This window comes from Carassius auratus, chromosome 9, assembly GCF_003368295.1.
Source record: "Carassius auratus strain Wakin chromosome 9, ASM336829v1, whole genome shotgun sequence".
NCBI lineage: Eukaryota > Metazoa > Chordata > Actinopteri > Cypriniformes > Cyprinidae > Carassius > Carassius auratus.
Window position 1 is genome coordinate 3,427,157 of NC_039251.1, and position 27,513 is coordinate 3,454,669.

The 27,513-nt window shown below is 36.6% G+C and overlaps 1 protein-coding gene across 5 annotated transcripts in view; it reads left to right on the forward strand.

The window, feature by feature from the left end:
* Positions 1–27,513, forward strand: part of LOC113109173 (NACHT, LRR and PYD domains-containing protein 12-like) — a 1,059,377-nt gene that overhangs the window by 1,027,268 nt on the left and 4,596 nt on the right. For 3 of the 5 annotated variants that reach the window (XR_003292853.1, XR_003292854.1, XR_003292855.1), the window contains 3 exons: positions 8,909–9,082; positions 16,364–16,537; positions 26,800–27,082. The gene's annotated coding sequence lies outside the window, so the exon portion shown is untranslated. Of the gene's footprint in view, positions 1–8,908; positions 9,083–16,363; positions 16,538–25,040; positions 25,950–26,799; positions 27,083–27,513 lie in introns of those variants that run through there. The other 2 variants (XR_003292856.1, XR_003292857.1) reach the window with 2 other exon arrangements.

Consider the following 27,513-nt stretch of genomic DNA (forward strand, 5'->3'; position numbering starts at 1 on the left):
TCTATTACCTCGGGTCCCGGGTCTGTTTAACATTGTGTGTAATACCCGTGCGATCGGAGTCATCTGACTCGAAGAATATCCGGCCGTGATCAAAGACTGCTTGTGTTTTTTGTAACTTGCAACTTGTAAAATTAGAAAAAAAAAAAAAAAAAAGTGATCTCTCTCTCTCTCTGTCTCTTGCTCGCACACTCAGAGTTAATATACAAGTGCACGCACGGTATTAATGCTTGCAGACTTGACACACTCATAATTAATATATTTCAAATCAGCAACACAATCTGAGGTGAACTGTCACATGAATGTTTTCTATTACGCTCAAATTGCGTTAAAGCATTTTAGGTTGATACAGCTAGCACGCATGTGCAGTCTCAAGCGCATTTCATGTTTCTATGGCAACCATTGAGGGACACTTGGACTGCCAAACCGCGTTTTACATTTTCTCCCATTTTTATAATATTATAAATGAACCGTTTAATCTGAAAGTTTTAGTGGTTCAGATTCAGACTCGATGCAGAGCAGAGAGCACAGACAGAGATCAGATGATAGTAAATAAATAATGTCAGCGGCCATGGCATTGCACGAGCGATCGTTATTGTAGTTCAAAAGGGCAAACAGTCTAAGTTATTAAGCGAATTATCTCGAGTCAGAATGTACATGTGCACAGTAGCATTTGTCATCCGTCACCGTGACATTAAGTGGACTTCTGAAGCTGAAATAATGAGTGGATTCAGCTTGGACTTGGAATAACGAGAGGAATAACATGAATAACTTTTTGTCGGAGGATTGTAATGCATCACAAGCAGTCGGGTTCAAGGAAGAGAGACTACGGCTCTTTAAATTAGGTAAGACAAAAAGCTGTATTCTTCGCAACAGGTTTATTTACTTGTAATAGCAATTTAAGGTGGAATATGTGAACGTCGGGTCCAGTCGGGTCTGTGTCTTCCCGGCGGGTTCGGGTATAGATTTCAAATAATATACGGGTCCGGGTCGGGTCCGGGTAGACATTTCTCTGATCTACACGGGTCCGGGTCCAGCTTTTGAAATATTAGACTGGTCCGGGTCGGTTCGGTGTAGTACATTACGGGTCTCTGTCGGGTTCGGGCACAAATTTTTGGACCCGTGAAGACCTCTAGCTGTGTCATGCAATGAATGAGAGGAACCATGCTCTCAACAACTACCAACTGTGTCACATAGACGCCTGATTGGGCAGATAGATGCTCAACTGATCAAAAAATAGGCACATGTATTTTACTATGGCACAGTAATATAGTAATAATCTACTACTTTTCTCGTTTTTTTTCCCCCTGATCATTTGGAATGAGAATAAAAAGACAAAAAACAACAGCAATCAAATAAATAAAAAAACAACCTTGCAAATAAGTTCAAACATCCATTCAATATCTATTATTTCCTGAATATTACTGATGAACTGATCAAAAAGTAAGCTACTGTTCACATGTGTTTTACTACTATATAGTGTAGTGATATAGTAATAATTTAGTACTTTCTCCTGTTTTATTGTTGGCTTCCTCTGTTCTGATCATTTGGAATAAGGATAAAAAAGACATATACACACACAAAAACATGCAAATATGTTCAAACATCAATTCAATATCTAATATTTCCTGAATATTATGAAATTCGAGATAGCCGCCCATGGTGACGTCATAATATGCAAATTAGATTAGTATATTTACACCCCACGTAAACTTTCGATCATGCCAAACATTTTTCTAATTGACAGTAGATCTCTATCTTTAAACCCTTTCAAGTCACAAGCTTTTGAAATCTTGATGCCAAAATACAACATTTTTTTCCAAAAAACCCTGGCGCCTTAAGGGTTAACGTTTCTGTGTTTGTATTGCCCCGTTGAGAACTGTGGACTCTGTTTCTTCTCGCGAGAGTTCGCTCGTGATGCGGGAATCCCTGTGACGTCAATGTGCTCACTTTAGGATTTAGCGATCGATCGCCTGATCATTATTACCTGCTGTATTTACCTGTGACTTTGAGTTGCTTCCTCGTGGAAATAACCTGACGCCATTGGATTCTTTTACTGAGGACTTCGTCACAGGACAGCGCTGTTCTCAACCTGCTCCCGCACTCCAAATATTGCACCGGTGAGACCGAACCGAACACACACACACACACACTCGCTGCCAAGATGGCGCTCTGACCATACACACTTAAAAGAGCTCCGCAAACTCAAACGAATAACTTGATTTGTAGTGCGGTAAGAAAAACGATTAATCTTTCTTTTGAAGCATAAAAGGCTTCCATTACGACTATAATGATCGAAAATGGGTAAATCTGAAAAAAAGAAAAAAGAACGTGTGTCAAGCCAATGCCAATTCTGCTAAAGCTGTGTCAACAAAACAGCAAGTTTCGAACAAACTTTTGAGTGACAATCTGCATGATTACCTCGAGTCAGAAATGGATTGTGCAGATATTATGCCTAATGAGGTAGCTATCCCTCCTCTCCCCGAAACGCCATGTAAGTCTCCTGTTATTAAACAGCGAATGATAGAGAGCATTGATGCTGCTAATATCCTTTCACAACTCAAAGATCTCTCGATGCTAATTAACAATCGATCTGATGGCCTGGAACGTATGGTGGCGGAGAATGCTCGAGCGATCGCGAGTATGAAAGAGACTGTAAACGAAAACACCAAACAGATAGCCGACGTAAAGACAGCTGTTGAGTTTGCATGTGCCGAAGTTAATGTCAAAAGCCAGCTCAGTCTGATGGAAACAAAAGTGAAGAAAGTCGAGGCGAAATCATCGGAGCATGAACAACGTTTATCCCATCTCGAAGGATACACACGGCGTTGGAATCTGAGAATCTACGGGATCCCTGAAAAGGAGAGGGAGGATGTTCGGGAGAGGGTTATCCAGGTCTGTCAGCAGCTCTTACCAGAAGCAAAGGATAAACTTCCTTGTACCGTTGACACTGTACATCGACTTGGGCGTAAGCAAACGAGCAGCGACAAACCTAGAGGGATCATCTTTCAGTTTACCTCGCGCTTTTACCGTGATGCCATTTGGCGGGCAGCGAAAGACTCCTTTTCTCAGGAATAACAACTTAAAGTTGTCTGAGGATCTTTCCCCAACAGATAGAGAAAAGAGGAACAAACTGTGGCCTCTTGTGGACAAAGCACGTCGGGACAACAAGCGGGCATACTTTGGAGGAAGAGCGTTTGTGGATGGCACTGAAATTTTTCCACCAACCTGAGTGTCCCCTCTGATTGCTTATTTGCGTCACTCTGTCGAGATGCACTTTTGCCGATTCTGGAGTTCTAGGTTAATAAGCTAGATTGCATATCCACGTGAATGTTCTCAAGTCAAATACTTTGTTACTTTTAAGCTCTAACCCTGATAATAATGTTTAACGTTGCACTTTATTAAAGTGGCACTGAGTTTAGCTTAATAGAAAACCAGGCGCTTGAATGCTGTTTGTTTATTTGATACACGTTTGTTATGGGTTATTACCGTCTTAAAGATAATACTCTTTACACCTATTTTGCAGGCTACTGCACTACATCAGTATATTGTTTTTACTGTTGTTTGCTGTGCTCGTTTTTATGCACATTTCTTTAGTCCGATCTCAACGAGTTATTTGTATTAGCTTATTATTTAAATTTTTTTATTTCCTTTTTTCCTTTATGGTTCTTTCTATTCACTCACTTAATGTTAGAGGGCTAAGAGATTCTACTAAACGTAAAGCTATATTTCTATACCTTAAACAGTTTAATTCAGATTTTTATTTTTTACAAGAATGTCATTCAGTCAAAGATGACTTTAAATTTTGGAGATCACAATGGGGATTGGACCTGTGGATGTCCCATGGAACATCAAGTTCAGCTGGGGTCTGTATCTTACTTCATCGCTTTAAGGGGAAAATTCTGTTTTCTGACTGTGATCCAGGTGGTCGGTATATTTGCCTCCTACTTGAAGTCTCAGACATAATGTTTATTATTAACAATCTTTATGGACCTAATCAACAAAAAGAAAATGAAGATTTCCTTTATAGAATGGAAGAACGTATACTTTCATTGTTAAATAATTACCCCAACTCTTATTTGGTTTTTGGAGGAGACTTTAATGTGGTTCTGGATAATAATATTGATAGATGGCCCCCAAGATCTAATAATTCTAATTCCTACTTAAAGATGTTCATGCAAAGATTTTCTTTGGTTGATAGCTGGAGGGAAACTCATCCATCTTTAAAAGTATTCACATGGAATAATAAATCTTTTTCGTGCCAATCTCGCATTGATCTATGGCTTGCTTCTAAAGAGCTGAATAATATTTCAACTGATATTATTCCTTCACCTTTATCTGACCATAAAAGCATTTCTATTCGCATCCCCATTTCATCTAATGTTAATTCATATAGTACTCCCTCTTATTGGAAGCTCAATAACTCAATTCTTACCTATAATGAAGTTAGAATTAAAATCGATGACATTATTACACATTTTTGGAACAAAGCAAATTTAGAAGATAACTACTGCAGTAATTGGGAGTTCGCTAAATATGAAATTGGTAAATATTTTCGAAAATTCAGTAGTGACTTGGCTAAAAAGAGGAAGTCTAATGAGAGTGGTGTTATCTGTAAAATTGCTAGTCTTTTGGCCAAAAATGTGGAAGATATGACTGATTTTGATAAAGCTGAACTTGCTGAACAGCAACAACAATTAGATAAAATATACAAATATTAAGCTGAAGGAGTTACGTCCGATCACGCAGAAAGTGGCTAGAGGAAGGAGAGCAAAGCTCTGCTTATTTTTTTTTGTTTAGAAAAACAACAAGCTAAAACAAATACAATAAGGAAACTCATGACTGATGGAGTATTAAATGAAGATCAAAAAGTAATTGGAAAATTCTGTTCTAAATTTTATATACATCTAAATTTTGCCACCAAGATGCAACTGATTTCTTCGAGTCTCTTCTGAATATACAACAATTAAATATGGTAGATAAAGATTTTTGTGATGCTCCTATTACCACAAATGAGATTGCAGAAGCAATTAATTAATTAAAAATTGAAAATCTCCTGGCACTGATGGACTCACCTCAGAATTCTATAGATTATTTAGTACAAATATAACACCATTTCTATTACAGGTTTTTAGAGAAAGCATAGAGAAAACATTTCTTCCTCCAACCCTAAGTCAAGGAATAATAACTCTAATTCCGAAGCCAAATAAAGATCCCCTTTTTATTGATAATTGGCGCCCAATTACTTTATTAAATAACGACTACAAAATAATAGCTTTAGTTATGGCCAAAAGATTAAAATGTGTCTTAAATTCTATTATTGATGAAACACAGTCAGGATTTCTGCCAAACAGACATATTTACATACGCTTAATATTAGATCTGTTGGACTATTCATGTTTACTCCCAAAAGAAAGTTTTATTTTATTTTTAGACTACTACAAAGCATTTGACACATTAGAGCATGGATTTTTGTTTCAAGCACTAAATAGAATTGGTTTCGGTGACTCCTTCTGTAATATGGTCAAAATGCTGTATATGAACAGTAGCAGCTCCATTAAGTTGAGTAACAGTACCTCTCCCAGATTCTTCTTGAACCGTGGAGTTACACAAGGATGTCCAGTATCTCCCTATCTTTTTTTAATTGCTACACAATTTCTTAGTTCGCACATCAAAGCAAGCCATCTAAAAGGCATCAGTATTGGCAATACAGAGTTAATTATTAATCAATTAGCGGATGATACTGTTCTGTTCTTAGAAGAATCTATGCAAATACCTGCAGCCATATGTACTCTTCATCTCTTCTCTAAAGTCTCTGGCCTACGTCTCAATATTAATAAATGTGAATTACTTCAGTTAAAAGACAGTATGATCTCTTCAATTGATGGTATTGCAATTAAAAACTGTGTTACATACTTGGGTATAAAAATAACCAAAGATAATTCTAGATGTTCTGCTAATTTGGACCCAGTTGTTATAAATACAATGAAACGGTTTAACTGCTGGCTGCAGAGAGACCTTTCTTTGAAAGGCAGAGGTTTGCTTGTTAAAGCGGAGGGTCTGTCTCGCCTTACTTATGCTGCTCAGTCACTGTTCATTGATAAGAACACTTGTAAACTAATCGATGGAATCTTAGTTACATTTTTATGGAAAAATAAACCACACTATTTGAAAAAGTCAGTGATACTAAATACTCAACAAAAGGGCGGCTTAAACTTCATTGATTTTAGTTCACTAAATAACATAATAAAAATAAATTGGCTTAATCGTTTTCTTAAAAATCCCACCTCTATTTGGAATGTTTTCCCTCAGCATGCTTTCTCGCAACTTGGTGGTGCAAAATTTGCTTTAATGTGTAATTATGATATTTGTTGTGTTTCACTGAAAAAAAAGGAAGAAATTATAAAGTGAGAGTTTTATTCCTTGAAAACATCATTTCTGCCCCTCCCGCAATCTCATATTGGAATAGGCTTTTTGATCATTTAAATTGGAAAAATATATGGTCCATACAGCATAAATTTTTCCTGACAAACAAAGTAAAAGAAATATCTTTTAAATTAGTTCATAATATTTACCCAGTCAAAAATTTCCTTCAGAAAAAATTCAGATCTGATTTTGAAACTAATTGCTCTTTCTGTCAGGATGACACTGAAACTCTTCTTCACTTGTTTTGGTCGTGCAGTTACCCTCAGAAACTTTGGAAAGATGTTTATCTCAAGAAATATCTTGCTAAATATTTCTATGAATCCCCAAATTGTTATATTTGGATATTTTGAAGCGGATTCTAATGCCTGCTTTATAATAAATCTAATTATTTTCCTGTGAAGATTTATATTCATAAATTCTCAAACTGTAAACCAATTCATTTGGTATTTTTGCATGAGATAAAACATTATTTAAATACAATCTCGTCATCTCTTAAACCAAAAGTGATCAGAACTTGTAAAATTTGCACAACTTATGGACTCTTTGCCTTATTAAATGTTTAGATTTTCTTTCATGCGAGTAATGCCCTCTTTCTGTATCCTTCTTTGTTTTTGGTAATGTTATTAATTTATTTTAAACACTTTTTTTTGTATTATGTTGTTGTAATGTTCTCTGTCTCTATTTTTGTTATTTGAAAATTGTGGTTTAAATTGTTTGAAAATTTAACAGTTAAAAAAAAAAAAAACTCACTCACACGCGCAAACACACACACACGCACGCACGCACAGACCCTCCATGAGAACGAGTGTAAGCAAGTTCACGAAAGGTTGGTATCTGGTGATCACCTTTACACAATCACACATTAAAAAGTGGTATAAAAACATTTTTAATTCTGAATATAATTTTGTCAGTGTGTTAATGTCGACCCGAGAAGCCCCATTGGACTTCCAAGGACATTACTCACTCACCCTCATATATTTATTGTATATATTGTGTATATCTTGTACTTTGTTCTCTTCTGTCTTCTTGTATAATACACGCTGGGTTGTCTTTCATTCTTTATTGCGGTGGTTATTTATAGTTCCTTCATTCCTTCAAACCCCACTATTAAGAGGTAACTGAAAAGTTTATTTGTGTAGTCAGCTTATTTTATGCCGAGCGTTACAAGCAGTGTTGTGCAGATTACTTCCAAACTGTAAAACATTATAGATGACTTGTTACTGTCATTTAAAAGTAATTCCTTCCATTACAATACTACTGTCTCAGAATTGTAATGCGTTACATTACTCCAGTATTACTTTTGAGTTACTTTCACCAAAATAACTACAGAAATAGAAGTTAACAATCTGAAATGTCAAAATGTACTGCAGAGTATTTTAGCTCCAGTAGAGGAGTAGCATAATGACTGTGGGCGATCCAGACTACTAACAATAGAGCTTATAATCGACAAAGTGAAGGATCAAGACAACACAAGACAGGATGACAGCCAGAATCACACACGATCCAAGTCTGGTACAAGTATGGTAGAGGTAAAGAGATTATCTGCCAATATCTGTGAATTGCTTGGGTCTATTCATATTAGACACAACAGGACTATATGTAAACTCTAATGCCATATACAATTGTAAAATGTCAAGATGCGCACACATCCATCTGGTGAATGTACAGTCTTCTGCTATCTTCACTCATTAGCCTCTTTTCCACTGTCCAGTGTGAGCCGAGGCTAACAGCGAGCCGGACGGAGCTAATAGCCTCGGACCTCGAGCACAGAGGACGAGATCATTCTGTGTCATGACAGTATCCTCACACACTCCTGTAAACCCCGTCCTAAACACACCTTCACTGGACTACGTCACACAATACAGAGTTACACCAGCGAGAGAGAGATGAATGAAAAAACATCACTAAACAAATATATCAGAAGCTGACGTTTAGTCTTTATTTCCAAACGTGGACACCACACGCAGCTATTGACTGACCACAAACAGGAAATGGAACTAATTTGCTGCATCTTTGATTCGTTCATGTCTTGCTGTTTTATTCTTTTCTCTTTTCTTTGAACAATTCAATTTTGGGCTAAAACTGTGTTGTAACGCAAGCGTTAGTGAACAAATACGGAGTAAAATATTACTGAAAATTGATTAGTAATGTGTTACACTACTGCGTTACAGCCAAAAGTAATATGTTACTGTAATGTGTTACTCCCAAGACTGGTTACAAGTTATTTCAAAATCATTAATAATTGTAATGTTTCCAATCACATGCCTTTATTTGGTTAAAAATCCTGACAGAGTAATAAATAATTTTTATTTTATTTTTGAATGATGCTTTAAATTATTTATGATCATGTTTTTTTTTCTTTGACATTTTAAATCTCAGTCCAGTGATTCATCACACATTGATTTGTTCTTTCTCTTTACTAATGGATTCACAGCTAAACTGATCTGATCTGAGAGAGTGAAGAGTGTGTCATTGTTCTCTACAGGTTGAGATATTGTGGGGTCACAGATGAAGGTTGTTCTGCTCTGACTTCAGCTCTGAGATCAAACCCCTCACACCTGAGAGAACTGAATCTGTCTGGGAATATAATAAGAGATTTGGGAGTGAAGTGTCTCTGTGCTGTACTGGAGGATCCTCGCTGTAAACTGGAGAAACTGGGGTAAGATTATATATGACACACTGTAAAATATTTGTGAAGTGAAAAACAAATCACCCAGAAAGCCAGAAAACACAATAGTTGTATCAAGAGATAGAGATACAGAAAGTAAAACATTGTGTGTCTTTGTTTCTTGTTCATATGTGGACTTCTGTGTTCATGTTAAAGCTGTTTCTGCATTAGCATCACCTTTAAATGGATTCTGTTACACTAAGTGCTAATAACTCCTCTTGTTAGCAAAGGCTTGACTGTTAGCAGACAAAATTACTAAAGAAAGCAGCAGTGTTGTGGGTAACGCGTTACAAAGTAACGCAGAGTACTCTAATTACTTTTTTCCTGAAATTTGTAACTTAACGCGTTAGTTCCGTGCGTAAGTAATCAGTAACTTCGTTATTTAAAAAAAAAAAAAGTAATCTGTTATTTTAAGGAAAGGAAAATCCCGACTGCAGCCTAATTTTTGTCAAACAGTAGGCCTAGGTCTACTGTGCCACCTGCGGATGTATCAGCGGAGCCGAAGCTCTGTGATCGTAAAGTCAATGGCTGTGATGCGTCTGTGCCCTGCGCCTGACCCTGTGTGTGTGTGTGGGGTTTTTTTTTTTTTCAAACTCCCGGCAAGATAGCAGAGAGGACAGCGTTTGGTTTATGGAAGTACGCACATTATTTTCAATTTGTCAACGAAAAAGAAAAGAACATAACGGTAAAATGCACACTCTGCTTTGGTGAAAAGCTTCTGTCGACCGCCGAAAATTCTACCTCAAATTTAACGCTACGTTTTAATCACTAGGCTACTTTGAAGAGTAAATGTAAGAGGACTGTGTTAAAGCGAATTTAGGCTTGTGACTGTGAGTGACACTTTAATAATAATTAGTTCGGCTATTAAGCGATTTGTCATTTGCCTGTGTGGCAGTGAAGGATTTAATTCGGTTTGTTATCATTTTTGTCTGACAGGCAGCTGTTAATTTCTGTTAGATCGTTGGCTGGCTGGTTGTTCATCATTTCTAAATGGATTTAAATCTGCAAGCCTGTTTAAGGTTGTGTTTACAAGTAAGCATACTTGTACTTTGATAACTGCATTATTTAAAGTCAAAGAAAAATCAGGAGTTATCTTGTGGTGCTCATAATATACAGTAGCCTAGGCTACCCGGGCTGGGTAGGTGCGAATTTTGATTAATAATATGTTCTGTGATAATAAATAAATAAAACGCCATGTGGAATAGCCGATTGCTGACTGTCTTTCCTGTTATTGTTATCCTGCAGTGTTAATTAAGTCGGATGACTGACATTATTCATTGTCAGGAGTCACGACTTCTAGGTGCATTTAAAGGGGCCGGGGGCTGTGTCTGTCGTGTGTGAGCCGCTGCAAACGGCTTTTAATTTTTGGTAACGCATGAGTACTCTAATGCGTTACTTTTATGAATAGGTAACACTGTATCATAACTGATTACTTTTAATTGATGGTAACGTTGTAACCTAACTAACTACTTTCCAAAGTAACTATACCCAACACTGGAAAGCAGTCAGATAAGTGAGAGAGTAAGAACAGTGGGCTTTTGAGGAGACCGACTCGAGTACAAATCTGCATTTCTTCTCATTTACTCCAGTGTATATGAGCTCAGAGAGGTGTTTATATTAAAGAAAACATAAGAAAATATTCAAAACACTGAAATAAAACATCTAACATGTGTATAATTAAATATATATGTGTTGTCCTCGTGTTGATCAGATGTTCTGGAGAATCAATCACATGCAGCTCATATTGTTCCCAAACTCAGAAGCGTGAGTCTCTTCCTGCAGCTTCAAGAACAGCTTTACTGATCAGCAGCTTCAGTGTGATTAGGAGCAGGTGTAGGGGACTTTAGGAAGAGACACAAGGAAGGACACTAGAAGACACCATCTGTTTATAATCTACAGAATCAGAGAAAGAATATGTTATTACCTACTGTTTAGTAAAGCACTGCAGTACATTGAGGTGTGAGTACTATCTGCAAGTATGAATAATATCTCACAGTGAAGGAGATCTCAGGATCTGATATCCTTGAGTGATGGAGAAACACACACACACACACACACACACACACACACACACCACTACTCTGTACATATTAATACAGATCAATATAAAGCTCAGCTGTGTAATGAATAGTGTGATTTAACATAAGAGACTATTTGCAGGGATGAGTTTATAAAGACTGTAGTGTGACGCTCCATGTCTGCTGTTACTGTACTGTTTCTGGTTCTGATTCACTGTTAGTGCTGCACTTGGTTTGAGACGCTTTAATTTACATTTGGGAACACAACATTCGTCATTAGAAACATTTATAAATCTGTTGTTGTTTACAAAGAAGTTTAGTGTCACACAATCCTTCAGAAATCATTCTGATTTTCTGCTCAAAAAACATGTCTGATTATTATCAATGTTAAAAACAGTTTTGCTGATTAATATTTTTGTGGAAACTATGATACGACTCAAACATTTGTATAGGATTTAAAAAAAAGAGAGAAATTAATAATTTTATTCATCATTCATGAAAGCGACAAAAACTGTGTGAAGGAATTTAAAATGATTTCTATTTAATAAATGCATTTACCAATTTAATTAATATGTTGATAAATGCAAATAAATGCTGTTCATTAATAATCAGAAATGTTTCTTGAGATTAAAATAAATTGTAATGATTTCTAAAAGATCACGTGACACTGAAAACTGGAATAATGATGAAGAATATTCTGATTTGCATCACAGGAATAACATTACATTTTATATTAAAATTTTAAACTTTTTTTTGTATTTGTAGTAATATTTCACAATATTTATTTTACTTTATTTTGATCAAATAAATTCAGCCTTGATGAGCAGAAGATAGTTTGTAGCTCGGCCACATAAGAGGTATACGTTTATAAAGCTGTTGATTAAATGTTAATCTGATTGTTGATGTGGCACAGCTGTTATTAACCCTCTAAGCGCCAAAGTCGCAACATTGCGACAAGACGTCACCCTTAATAAAATAGACTGTAGTTCCTTATATGGTGTAATATCTCATTTGTATTCCCTTCCACTAGATGGCAGACACGTAGTACTTTGATTCTAGACCAATATTATGCATTGTTTATGTTCAAAGTGTCGAGCTCTCATGTTATTGATGCGGGAGCAATTCATTTCATAGCGTGAGTGTAAATCGTGAGATTTATGAGAGAAAATCGCCAGATGGCTAATACAAAGAGGATGTGTTGCAAATGTTGTTCACCGATTCTGATTCTGAAGGGGAATATTTGCCTTTTGGAAATGACGATCAGCCGTCTAATGATCGCGCGTCTCGCGGTACATCTTTGCAGCGAAATGGTGCCACCGTGCAAGGCGAGAGTGTTCACGAAGCACAAACAAGCGATCGTTTCGAGCCTTTGCTCAACGGGGAAGCGGGTGACAGAGGTGAACGTGGTCATAGTGTCCATAGGAGAGCTGTTGCTGATCGCGCACGCTCTAATACTCGGCCGGCAGACAGTACAGGTGCAGTCTGTGTGGAGAAGGTGCGCTGTGTCATGCAATGAATGAGAGGAACCATGCTCTCAACAACTACCAACTGTGTCACATAGATGCCTGATTGGGCAGATAGATGCTCAACTGATCAAAAAATAGGCACATGTATTTTACTATGGCACAGTAATATAGTAATAATCTACTAGTTTTCTCGTTTTTTTCCCCTGATCATTTGGAATGAGAATAAAAAGACAAAAAACAACAACAACAGCAATCAAATACAAAAAAAAAAAAACCTTGCAAATAAGTTCAAACATCCATTCAATATCTATTATTTCCTGAATATTACTGATGAACTGATCAAAAAGTAAGCTACTGTTCACATGTGTTTTACTACTATATAGTGTAGTGATATAGTAATAATTTAGTACTTTCTCCTGTTTTATTGTTGGCTTCCTCTGTTCTGATCATTAGGAATGAGGATAAAAAAGACATATACACACACAAAAACATGCGAATATGTTCAAACATCAATTCAATATCTAATATTTCCTGAATATTATGAAATTCGAGATAGCCGCCCATGGTGACGTCATAATATGCCAACTAATGAAAGTGAAGTGAAAGTGAAAGTGACATTCAGCCAAGTATGGTAACCCATACTCAGAATTTGTGCTCTGGATTTAACCCATCCGAAATGCACACACACAGAGCAGTGAACACACACACACACACACACTGTGAACACACACCCGGAGCAGTGGGCAGCCATTTATGCTGCGGCGCCCGGGGAGCAGTTGGGGGTTCAATGCCTTGCTCAAGGGCACCTAAGTCGTGGTATTGAAGGTGGAGAGAGAACTGTACATGCACTACCCCCACCCACAATTCCTGTCGGCTCGAGACTCGAACTCACAACCCTTCGATTGGGAGTCCGACGCTCTAACCATTAGGCCACGACTTCCCCAAATTCCCCCTAGATTCGTATATTTACACCCCACGTAAACTTTCGATCATGCCAAACATTTTTCTAATTGACAGTAGATCTCTATCTTTAAGCCCTTTCAAGTCACAAGCTTTTGAAATCTTGATGCCAAAATACAACATTTTTTTTCCAAAAAACCCTGGCGCCTTAAGGGTTAACGTTTCTGTGTTTGTATTGCCCCGTTGAGAACTGTGGACTCTGTTTCTTCTCGCGAGAGTTCGCTCGTGATGCGGGAATCCCTGTGACGTCAATGTGCTCACTTTAGGATTTAGCGATCGATCGCCTGATCATTATTACCTGCTGTATTTACCTGTGACTTTGAGTTGCTTCCTCGTGGAAATAACCTGACGCCATTGGATTCTTTTACTGAGGACTTCGTCACAGGACAGCGCTGTTCTCAACCTGCTCCCGGACTCCAAATAATATTGCACCGGTGAGACCGAACCGAACACACACACACACACACACACACAGAGAGAGAGACCCTCCATGAGAACGAGTGTAAGCAAGTTCACGAAAGGTTGGTATCTGGTGATCACCTTTACACAATCACACATTAAAAAGTGGTATAAAAACATTTTTCATTCTGAATATAATTTTGTCAGTGTGTTAATGTCGACCCGAGAAGCCCCATTGGACTTCCAAGGACATTACTCACTCACCCTCATATATTTATTGTATATATTGTGTATATCTAGTACTTTTTTCTCTTCTGTCTTCTTGTATAATACACGCTGGGTTGTCTTTCATTCTTTATTGCGGTGGTTATTTATAGTTCCTTCATTCCTTCAAACCCCACTATTAAGAGGTAACTGAAAAGTTTATTTGTGTAGTCAGCTTATTTCAGGCCGAGCGTTACAAGCAGTGTTGTGCAAATTACTTCCAAACTGTAAAACATTATAGATGACTTGTTACTGTCATTTAAAAGTAATTCCTTCCATTACAATATTACTGTCTCAGAATTGTAATGCGTTACATGACTCCAGTATTACTTTTGAGTTACTTTGACCAAAATAACTACAGAAATAGAAGTTAACGTTCTGAAATGTCAAAATGTACTGCAGAGTATTTTAGCTCCAGTAGAGGAGTAACATAATGACTGTGGGCGATCCAGACTACTAACAATAGAGCTTATAATCGACAAAGTGAAGGATCAAGACAACACAAGACAGGATGACAGCCAGAATCACAAACGATCCAAGTCTGTTACAAGTATGGTAGAGGTAAAGAGATTATCTGCCAATATCTGTGAATTGCTTGGGTCTATTCATATTAGACACAACAGGACTATATGTAAACTCTAATGCCATATACAATTGTAAAATGACAAGATGCGCACACATCCATCTCGTGAATGTACAGTCTTCTGCTGTCTTCACTCATTAGCCTCTTTTCCACTGTCCAGTGTGAGCCGAGGCTAACAGCGAGCCGGACGGAGCTAATAGCCTCGGACCTCGAGCACAGAGGACGAGATCATTCTGTGTCATGACAGTATCCTCACACACTCCTGTAAACCCCGTCCTAAACACACCTTCACTGGACTACGTCACACAATACAGAGTTACACCAGCGAGAGAGAGATGAATGAAAAAACATCGCTAAACAAATATATCAGAAGCTGACGTTTAGTCTTTATTTCCAAACGTGGACACCACACGCAGCTATTGACTGATCACAAACAGGAAATGGAACTAATTTACTGCATCTTTGATTCGTTCATGTCTCGCGCTCTTGCTGTTTTATTCTTTTATAAAAGGGCTTAAAGTGTGTTGTAAAGCGTTACTGAACAAGTACGGAGTAAAATATTACTGAAAATTGATTAGTAATGAAACACTGGTTACAAGTCATTTCAGAATTATTATTTTAATTAATAATTGTAATATATAATATAATATTATTATTATATATTATAATAATATATAATATAATAATAATAATTATTATTAGTTAATTATTATTTTATTAATAATTGTAATGTTCTGACTAGAAGCAGAAAATCTGAGCATATCACACCAGTCCTCAGGTCCTTACACTGGCTTCCAGTTACATTTAGGATTGATTTTAAAGTACTTTTACTCGTATATAAGTCACTAAATGACCTAGGACCGAAATATGTTGCACATATGTTCACTGAATATAAACCTAGCAGAGCACTCAGATCACTAGGATCGAGTCAGTTAGAAATACCAAGGGTTCACACAAAACAAGGGGAGTCCTCCTTTAGTTACTATGCTGCCTGCAGCTTGAATCAGCTTCCAGAAGAGATCAGATGTGCTAAAACACTAGTCACATTTAAATCTAGACTTAAAACTCATCTGTTTAGCTGTGCATTTATTGAATGAGCACTGTGCAATGTCCGAACTGATTGCACTATATTTTCACTGTTTTTATTTTATTTTATTTTATGTAAATTCATTTTCAAACTGTTTTAAATTCATTTTAAATAATTAAATTTTTTAATCATTTTAAAAGTTTTAAAATTGCTTGTTTTACTCTTGTTATTATTTTTCTTCATTATTATTTTACTTTCTTTTATATAAAGCACTTTGAATTACTATTGTGTACGAAATGTGCTATATATATAAACCTGCCTTACCTAATGTTTCCAATCACATGCCTGTATTTGGTTAAAAATCCTGACAGTAAAATAAATAATTTTTATTTTTGAATGATGCTTTAAATTATTTATGATCATGTTTTTTTTAATGTTTTAAATGTCAGTCCAGTGATTCATCACACATTGATTTGTTCTTTCTCTTTACTAATGGATTCACAGCTAAACTGATCTGATCTGAGAGAGTGAAGAGTGTGTCATTGTTCTCTACAGGTTGAGAGATTGTGACGTCACAGATGAAGGTTGTTCTGCTCTGACTTCAGCTCTGAGATCAAACCCCTCACACCTGAGAGAACTGGATCTGTCTGAGAATAAAATAAGAGATTCAGGAGTGAAGCGTATCTGTGCTGGACTGGAGGATCCTCGCTGTAAACTGGAGAAACTGTGGTAAGATTATAAAGATTATATATTGCTGGGTGACAGGGCCTTTAATTGGAGTAAATAATAATAGATATTACTGAATTCATGACAAATATAACAAACTTAATATTGTATTTGTGTCACATAGAAATGCACTTGACAGTAAAGCATTGATTTTGAGCTAGAATGCAGGAAATCTATTGATAAATAAATTCTGTCATCATTTCCTCACCCTCATGTCGATCCAAACCTGTGTGACTCAGTTTCTTCTGTAGAACACAACAGATATTTTGTAGAACGTGACCAAACCATTTTGCTTACCCTTGATTTCTGTATGGACAAAAATTTCTTGAATTCCTGAAATTATCTTCTTTTATGTTCCACAGAAGAAAGAAATTCATACAGGTTTGAAATGACACAATTTTGAGAAAATGACAATTTTCATTTTTGGATGAACTGTCCTTTAAGAACTTATTTACTGGTAATATTTAATATTTAAGCAGGCTAATAACAGTAACATTTATAATAAATACATCTCTATTGTACAGTGTTAATAACTGCAAGTTAAATTACTATGGTGATGAATTTACAAGTCTATGTTTTGTCATTTTCCAATTGACCTCGTCATGAAGTTTAGATTGTGGTGTGTGTTTTCAGCCAGCATCACTACAGAAGCTTTAATGTTCTCATATCACACAACTGTAAAACACAATTCTGTGTCACATCTGAATGGATCAAGACACTTGTGTTGTTGATCACTTTACTCCTGATGACCAGTACATCCCTGTCTGTGGGTCACAAGTCAGACTCTCTGACCATTAGACCACGACTGCCCCATATACAAAGCTGCCAACTCTCACACATTCAGGGTGAGACTCACACAATTGACCCAATTCTCACGCTCTCACACCCCCATATTCTCACGCAGACTCGTGCAGCAGTGAGGGGAAAATATTGTGCCTCATGATCTCACAAAGCAATGCGCAGAGAGACCAGACAGACAGTGAAGTGAGTGTTTTGTGACAATTGTGAGGGAAATACACAATTTATTCCCGTAAGTCAGCCGTTCTCCCTCCCATCCACGGACCACCACTGTATAAACTCTGGCCAGCCCTAGGATGGTTTGCGGTGGGCACTATTCATTTAAATACAGAATGTAAATTCACAATAGTTTAAGTGAAAAAAAAAAGCCACCAAGAAAGATTTGTAGATATTTGCTCCACCAGAGTAGCTGCCCTTTTCCCCCGTCCAATCAAAACACAGAGTGTGCGCATACATCACGTGATGGTCTACACTAGTGCGCATACGCATTTATAATGTGCTCTTTCACTGGAAATTTAGAATTATAGAAATGTTCAAGATATGGGGCAGAACATTTATAGATCTATATAATTTATATAAGTTCAAATGGTTGCTATCGCACGAAGAGTGACATTTTTCTCCAAAAGTCAGCAAATAATTACAATTGTGATATTGATTTTATACAACAGTTCAATAAACAAGAAGTTAATATCAAGAGACTTATGTTTAAGACAACATATTCCCTGTTTTTGCTCTATTTCTAAAAAACAAAAATCATTCCAAACACAGCACTGTTTTGTGTCTCTGAGCAGCATGACAGTGATTCGTTCCTGAATGAATCAACAGTTTAAATGAATCTGTTCAATCACAATGACTCACTTATTAACAGTGACTCGCTGCCAGCTACTGGCGGTTTTAATTTCACATTTAAGGTACCTTTTCATTATTTAAACTATTTTAAACATCAGTTTTCAATGTTTTGTTTAAAATATCAAGACATTATTTATTCATTTGTAACTTCAGGTTAAAGTATTCCATGTCCCTCAGAGCTGGATTAAACAGTGTGTAAAAACATCTCAATGGCTCTTCAGATGCAGCTTCAGTTTTCTCTGCATTGCAAAGATCAATTTTGTTGATACTGATTGCATTTGCTTGTTAACAGCCCAAATGCAAATATTTGACCTAAAAGATGGTGATCACTTTAAAAAAAAAATGGCATAAATGTAAAAATAAAACCTTTAGGAGTCAGCTGTCAGCACAATTAGAAATAAGATCTCAGCACAATAACACACTCAGCAAAATGTTGTGTAATTATTGTTATCGATACATTCCCAGAAATCACAGAGATATCATATTGTCAATATTGGAAACCCTTTATTTATTTACTGTGGCCTCATCTGGCCACCCCTATTATAATTTTCTGGGGCTCCACTGCTCCCATCTGCACCGTGTGAATGGTGAACGCAGGCAGGTCAGTGAGTTACAGCGCGCTCCGTGTCTCCGTCCAGTTTAGGCTAGTAACTAATAGACCTATGCTGTTATATAGTTTATATAGAATTAAGTTAGCATTAGCAGAGTTGTTTGTGTTGCAGCACTGAGCAATTATTTTACATATTTTTATCATAAAAAAACAGTACAAAAGCATTTCCAGATGACAAATATGTGGACATGTCTAGTAGGTAATTTTAATTATTGTTAATAATAATATTAATATTGTTAATGTTAATAAATGTTTGTGAAAATTAAATGAAATGTAAATCTCCCAAGAAATTCTGTACAGATACTAAATACTTTGACAGTGTAGAGATGAAAGAACCTGAGATACTTTGATCTCCTGAGAAACAGACAATACAAACATACACGGGCATCTTCGAGACACCCCATGGACTGGAGGAGCAGGAGACCTCCTCCCCTTCTGGCCATTTGTTTCATTATAAATCCCTTCACCCATTCTTCCTTCTACTCAGTCTGCTCAAAATGATTTCATGAAAATGTCAATGTCTGGTATCATTTGAAATGTCTCAGTGCAACTGGTACAATGGTCTCAATCTTACAAAAGTAGATTAGAAGATAATACAGATCCGAAGAGTCAAGAGATATCTTGATTACTGTGATGGGAGTGTCCTTTCTTAGGGTCCTCCATGTAAATTGCCCCCTGTTCCCATTGAGGTGTAAAACCACCCAGGCTTGGGACCTGAGTTAATGCAAATTCCAATTGTTAGTTCCTGTCTTCATCTCGGGGGATGTTTGTCTTGGTCTGGGGTATTTAAAGGATTGCAGCAAAAGGATCAGCGCGATTCTGTAGCCAGAAAACCCGTAGTGTGTTGTGTGTCTCTTCACTTCATACTATGTATTTTCTAAGGTCAGGTATGCTTATTTTACTTTAAGATTAATCTTTGAGAATTTGATGTTTTATAATGCTATGATTTGATATGGTTCAATTGGATATGTAATTGGCAGAACACATATTTACCTGACTGATAATAAATTGTTACATTTGATTTTATTCTGTTTTACTCTGTGATTATTGACTCTAGTAGATTACGTTGTATCCCTGTTAGCAACATGAGCACCTGAATGAACAAGTTAATATAAGAGTAAGAGTTAACTAGAATAATCAAATGTCAGAAGAATACTAATTAAAAAGGCATTCAACCAATTTGCCTTTCAACCTAAATTCGAGGTCATACTAAAATGGAGTCAGATTAAATGAATAATGGAGTCAGATTTGAGTTTAACCTAAATTGAATTAACTCTATGCGCTGAAAGACCGAACACGCAGGAAACCTTCATCCAGCACTGGATACCTTCCTTGGGCCGAGTGCCTGGACCTTAAAACAGTCAATATATACTTAATACACTTCTGCTAATGCAAGGATTTTTTTGTTTGTATTTTTCTCCACACCAAGCCACGCCCATCTATAAGCCCCTCCCCATATCAAATCCCTGCCCCCAAAATCACACTCTAAGCTGAACTCAAAAGTTGGCAGCCATGCCATATAGATGATTGATAGATTAGAAATATTAGACAGAATGGAAGGTTAAATGAGTTTGAATGGTCTAGAAATAGAACATAGAATGGCAGTTAAATGGAGTCTAAAGACCTTCAGTTTGTTTACATTTGAATTTTGACAGTTGGAGTTTGAATAGTCTTGGCTCATCTGAACATTTCCTCAATGTAAGTCTGTGGGGTTTTGATGATTTTTAATCTTCATTTTTAGGTAAACTGTAAATCATAATTAGAGGAGCAAGTGAGTGTTTCTCCAGACAGATCTGTGCTTATATCACTATGAAACAATATCTCACATTCAGCTCTGCGTGTCTGTTCAGTCCTGAAGCACATGACAGTTTCAAACAGCAGCATTGAGCATCAACATGCAGAAATCTCATTCTATCAGCAGCAGTTTGTGGCAATGCTTGTCATTATATCTCCTCTCCTGCTCTGAGACCAGAGTCAATAACAAACTACACACACTTCAACTACAATTAACACTGTGTCATTGTTCTCTACAGGTTGAGAGATTGTGGCGTCACAGATGAAGGTTGTTTTGCTCTGACTTCAGCTCTGAGATTAAACCCCTCACACCTGAGATACCTGGATCTGTCTGGGAATAAACTACGACAATCAGGAGTGAAGTTACTCTCTGATCTGAAAGATGATCCACGTTATAAACTGAAGACATTATACTACTGTGAGTATATTATTATTTAAATCTTTTAAAATGGCCAAAGTTTAGTAACAGACATATTTGGAGAATATAAGACAATAATTCAGCTCCACTTTAGTTTCTGTACTTTAAACTGTTTAATTCTGTGATGATCTATGAATATATGAATATGTTCATCTCCTCCAGTGTAAAGGTATAATTGCTGCTTTTTGCAGTGCAAATTTAGTTTTTGATGAAATGTTTCTCCAGTTATTTTACTACGGATCGATGCATTTCTTCTTTAACAATCAGAGACAGATGAAGTAGCTCTGTAAGATTACATTTGTTTGAATGCATTATTGAGAAAGCGATTGCGTGTGAATAATTAAGTGTTGTAGTAGTCTACGTGTTTAAATCATGCTTTCAGCTGAAAATATTCAGTATTTAGAAGAATCAAACATCCTTGAGAACTGTAACTTCCCGCTCATGTCCATATCGCCGTCATAGCCTTCACATTCTTTCTGATTTGAGTGATCCTTATCTATCAAGCTAGCTAAATATGTTTAACATGTGATTTCTTGTTAAATATCCAGTTATATTACGGGCTGTTGGCATGAATTGTACTCGTGACGGAGCGGTGCTGGAGCGATCTTGGAGCGAGTGAAAACCACGACGCTCCGACTTTTAAAAGATCTGCTCCTCGCTCCAGTCAAAATCACACGCTCCACTCCGCGCTCCGCTCACATACTCTGATTCATATCTCTGACTGTAATATGAATATACTGTGTGTTTCTGAGCTGGATCTGCTGATGTGATGTGACAGCAGTAATGTCTCATACTCATATCTGACTGTCTGTGTGTTTTATTGTAGGACTCTCAGTATTTAGACGTCAGTTCAGTTTCCTCAGGATCAGCTGATGGTGAATAAGAGCCGCTACAGGAATCAGTGATGTGAAGTTAAATGAATGCATGGAAGTGTAATGTGTGGAGCAGTGTTGATGAACAGAAGAAACAAGCTTCAAGGAAACTAAACTAATTCAGCAAAAGATGTTTTTATCCAAAGGACATTAAGAAAATAGTTGATCTGTTTATACAGCACTGAAAACCAAGAAAATCAATGTGATATTTTCAGTGATGGGCTTATATCCTGAGCTGTCCAGATTTAATATAGATCATCATAACTGTGTATCCTGAAATTAAGAAATAGACAACTTATTACTACATTTTCTTATATTTTAATCCAGTCTAACATTTGAGTGTGTAACCTTTGTATGTATTTGTTTATTTGTATTAAAATATATACAGTTTTGTTCAAAATAATAGCAGTACAATGTGACTAACCAGAATAATCAAGGTTTTTAGTATATTTTTTATTGCTACGTGGCAAACAAGTTACCAGTAGGTTCAGTAGATTGTCAGAAAACAAACAAGACCCAGCATTCATGATATGCACGCTCTTAAGGCTGTGCAATTGGGCAATTAGTTGAAAGGCATGTGTTCAAAAAAATAGCAGTGTCTACCTTTGACTGTACAAACTCAAAACTATTTTGTACAAACATTTTTTTTTTCTGGGATTTAGCAATCCTGTGAATCACTAAACTAATATTTAGTTGTATGACCACAGTTTTTTAAAACTGCTTGACATCTGTGTGGCATGGAGTCAACCAACTTGTGGCACCTCTCAGCTGTTATTCCACTCCATGATTCTTTAACAACATTCCACAATTCATTCACATTTCTTGGTTTTGCTTCAGAAACAGCATTTTTGATATCACCCCACAAGTTCTCAATTGGATTAAGGTCTGGAGATTGGGCTGGCCACTCCATAACATTAATTTTGTTGGTTTGGAACCAAGACTTTGCCCGTTTACTAGTGTGTTTTGGGTCATTGTCTTGTTGAAACAACCATTTCAAGGGCATGTCCTCTTCAGCATAGGGCAACATGACCTCTTCAAGTATTTTAACATATGCAAACTGTTCCATGATCCCTGGTATGCGATAAATAGGCCCAACACCATAGTAGGAGAAACATGCCCATATCATGATGCTTGCACCTCCATGCTTCACTGTCTTCACTGTGTACTGTGGCTTGAATTCAGAGTTTGGGGGTCATCTCACAAACTGCCTGTGGCCCTTGGACCCAAAAAGAACAATTTTACTCTCATCAGTCCACAAAATGTTCCTCCATTTCTCTTTAGGCCAGTTGATGTGTTCTTTGGCAAATTGTAACCTCTTCTGCACATGCCTTTTTTTTAACAGAGGGACTTTGCGGGGGATTCTTGAAAATAGATTAGCTTCACACAGACGTCTTCTAACTGTCACAGTACTTACAGGTAACTCCAGACTGTCTTTGATCATCCTGGAGGTGATCATTGGCTGAGCCTTTGCCATTCTGGTTATTCTTCTATCCATTTTGATGGTTGTCTTCCGTTTTCTTCCACGTCTCTCTAGTTTTGCTCTCCATTTTAAGGCATTGGAGATCATTTTAGCTGAACAGCCTATCATTTTTTGCACCTCTTTATAGGTTTTCCCCTCTCTAATCAACTTTTTAATCAAAGTACGCTGTTCTTCTGAACAATGTCTTGAACGACCCATTTTCCTCAGCTTTCAAATGCATGTTCAACAAGTGTTGGCTTCATCCTTAAATAGGGGCCACCTGATTCACACCTGTTTCTTCACAAAATTGATGACCTCAGTGATTGAATGCCACACTGCTATTTTTTTGAACACACCCCTTTCAACTAATTCAACTAATTGCCCAATTGCACAGCCTTAAGAGCGTGCATATCATGAATGCTGGGTCTCATTTGTTTTCTGAGAATCTACTGAACCTACTGGTAACTTGTTTGCCACGTAGCAATAAAAAAATATACGAAAAACCTTGATTATTCTGGTTAGTCACATTGTACTGCTATTATTTTGAACAATACTGTATAATCTAGAGAAGAGGGACTTCCACTTGATATCGTCATGATACCTAACATTTCTCTTGGGCTTATGCTCTCTGTAAATTCTTCTCCTTCACTCTCTGTGTCAGTCTGTTCTTTCTCTCTTTCATCCTGCCTATTATTCACCTGTGTCTTAGAGTCATTTGGCTGCTTCTTGCTACTCTTCCTGAAGAAGGATGCTATATCTGCTGCCTTTCTCTTCATTTTCCACACATTTCACTGACTGACTGACATAAATACAAATCAAAACATAATCAAAACACATCAACATTAACATGTTTGAAAAACGGCACAAAAACCTAATTTTATCTTGACTTTATCTAGATCTAGAACTCTGTGTCATGCGCGTGACGACGCAAATATGATGAGAGCGCAACAGTTATTCACATCCATCTAACGTTAGTGTGTTTACATAGAAAAGTAACGTTACTGTATATAAAATCGACTTAGAAGCCAGTAATTATATTGGTATGTTGAATCATATTAAATGTTTCATGATTAAAACATACATTTATATATTCAGAGATGAAATAAACATAGTTTTGAGCATCTGAGTCGGCTAATATGAAGCTAGCTAAGTTAACTGCTCCCTACGTTACCTGTTTGTTACACAGGACAATGATAAAACTTCAGACCCAAAATAGTTGAACGGAACTAAAATAATAATTTATCTGACTTTAATAACTCGCCTGAAAAGATGTGTTTGTGTGCTCAAACACGAGTTGAACCATCACTCATCGGCTCTCTCAGTCCTCGACTTTTTACAAATGCTGGAAAGAAACTTGCGCTACGGAAACTCTCGCGATAGCGCATTTGCCTGTAAGTGACAAGTGATAGTTTCGCAGTCCGAATGTAATCGTTTCGCCATGATCGATCGAGGTCATTTTGATCAAAATCGAAGAAACTATTATTATTATTTATAATAGATCTCGATTACGATCGGGGTGGCCCCCCTAGCCAATCTCTCTCTTGCGGGAGAGATTGGCTTTATTAAAGTCCCAGAGAATTATTAAAACAGAGTCCGGGTGTTGTTGTTCTGTCTCTGTGATCTGATCAGCGAGTTTCTGTAAAGCTGAGCTCACGTGCGCTTGCGGAGGAATGTAAACACTGACCAGAATGAACGAGTGAAACTCCCGCGGCGAATAGAACAGCTTTCAGTTGACAAACAGCATTTCTAGATCAGGACAGCACATCTTCTTTAACACAGTTACATCTGTACACCAGCGTTCATTGATGTAAAAGCATGTCCCGACGTCGCACGATTTCTCCGTTGATTCTGCGTCCCGATCCGCTCTAAACAGCTGAAAGTCCGGCAGATGGAGTGCGCTGTCCGGTATGACGTCATTCAGCTAGGTTTCTGTGAAACACAGAGCAGCAGAGTGTGAGAAATCCTTATTTGTCCGAGAGAGCAGAAGGAGTTTCAAAGAGAGTTTCTATTAATGTGGCTTATTGTAACACTTTTGTGCAAACGGCGTGCTATCTTCATTTTATCAAATTATCATAATCACATCTATTCATTTTACAGTCCTGCTACTAGCATTTTATTCAGACTAAAACCCCTTTAATTCGGGTGAGAAAGGTTTTTTTTTTTTTGAGTGACTTTTGCACATATAATAATACTGCTGCAGATGCATTTCACAGCATTAAGGTTATCTATTAATTGATCTTTAATTTTAAAGACGATCAATCATCAAAAATTGACATCCCTAAATGCAAACAGTTGGATTGTATTGAGCAAATTTTGATAAAACTGATTGAATTTGAATTGTGTCAATTTTAATTATAAACAAGTGTAATTTAAGAAAAAATTATATTATATGGGATAAGAGTTTTGAATTGGATATTGATATAGATTTTTTTTTTTTTTTTTTTTTTACTGAATATTTTACATTTGAAATTTAACACAATGGATTTTTTTAAGGCAAAGTTTTATAGACATGTATTTTCAGGTCCGCTGCTGGCCAAATGTGTGCCCTAAGCAGGATTGTATTGTTGTGCCCCCCTTCCTCAAATATGATGATGGAAAAAACACCTACTATAGGGGTAAACACAGAACTTTAATCAAAGAAAAAGTAAATGAATAAATTGTATTATTTACAAATTACAATTGTAGCTCGCGACATTAACCTATGGCTATAACTTTATTATGAATCTAATTTATTTATAGTCTCAAGCATTCAGAAATCATGCAAAATGAAATTAAGCAGTTTTACTATTATAGAACCATGGTTTATCATTATTGCCTCATTTTTTTCATATATAATGCATTTTAAGTCATTTTAAAGGCTATTGATGGCTTTGGTCTGTTTTTATACCAACAACAAAATAAAAATAAAAAAATATTACAGTATATTAATACTTAAATTATTATTTGAAAATAACAAAACCATGGTTAATTTGCAGTTACCATGGCTAAAAGAAGGATGATTTGTGGTGTTATTGTTAAAACCATGGGTAATTTTCATAAGGGAACGTGAAAAAAAAAAAATTCACAGGAATGTTTCTGAAAGTGATAAACGGGCCTCGTTTTTACCTAAATTATTGATCATTTATTTTAATATATAATAAAAATGTATTAGGTGTGCATTGTAGCTGACACCCTAGATGAACACATTACAATTGTTTTATGACTTTAAGTCATTCTCCTCAAATGCTACTGACTTTAGAAAAGTGTATACCAATATCGCATGTAACTCTAAGCGGTCTCTGGTGTTTGTTTTAAAGTATATTTGGTGTAAAAGTAGCATCACCGTGTCTATACGGGACCGCAACAGCTTGAAGAGACAAAGCGTCCTGTAAAGAGCTCGGACTCTGTCAGAAATAGAACAGGAATCCGTTTGCTGTTGGAGATTTCACATTCAGTGTAGACACTATCACTGATTATAATCCACAGGTTCTTCTGTCTTCAGTCTGGACGAGGTGTGAGCGTCATAACTCCAGGGACGGATGAACACACGGCTCTACTGGACACGTACTCGGAGAACTAGACCAGAGGGACCCCGCCGAAATACTGCTGCTCCCGGAACCAGATTTCAGACAGACACCTCAGATTTCTGAGACAAGTGGAGCTTGAATGAGATTTACCAAAGAAAAGGAAATATGAGGCAGAACGCACGCTTGCTGTTCTCTGGTGAATTCTCTCTTCATGAACAACAATGTAGAGCTGTGCACACAATGTAAGTAAGAGATTAATTTGACAGTGTAAACAGCTTCAGTGATTATAATCAGAGTTTTTGAGAGAGCTTGAACTCTTGCTAGACTGAAGTCAATGATAATGTTCTTGACTTTGAGGATTGATTCTTTGCTCTCTTTCTGTTCAGTGAAACGCTTATAATTGGTAACTTACAATGTTTTGACTAATTCATGTTAAATACAAAGTCATAAAAATAGATAGTTAATTTGTGGTTACCAGAGTTTAAGTATGTAGTTTCTTGTTTTTTACTTTTTAACTTTTAAAACCATAGTTATTTTTTAAGAGTATGTTAAGCTTAACTGTCAAAATCGTTTGTGAATGAAGTTTAAGCAAACAGCACATAAAAGTATAACTCTTTAATGTTTTATTATTTTGTTGTGTGTGAATAAATGTGCATATTTGTAATAAATTACA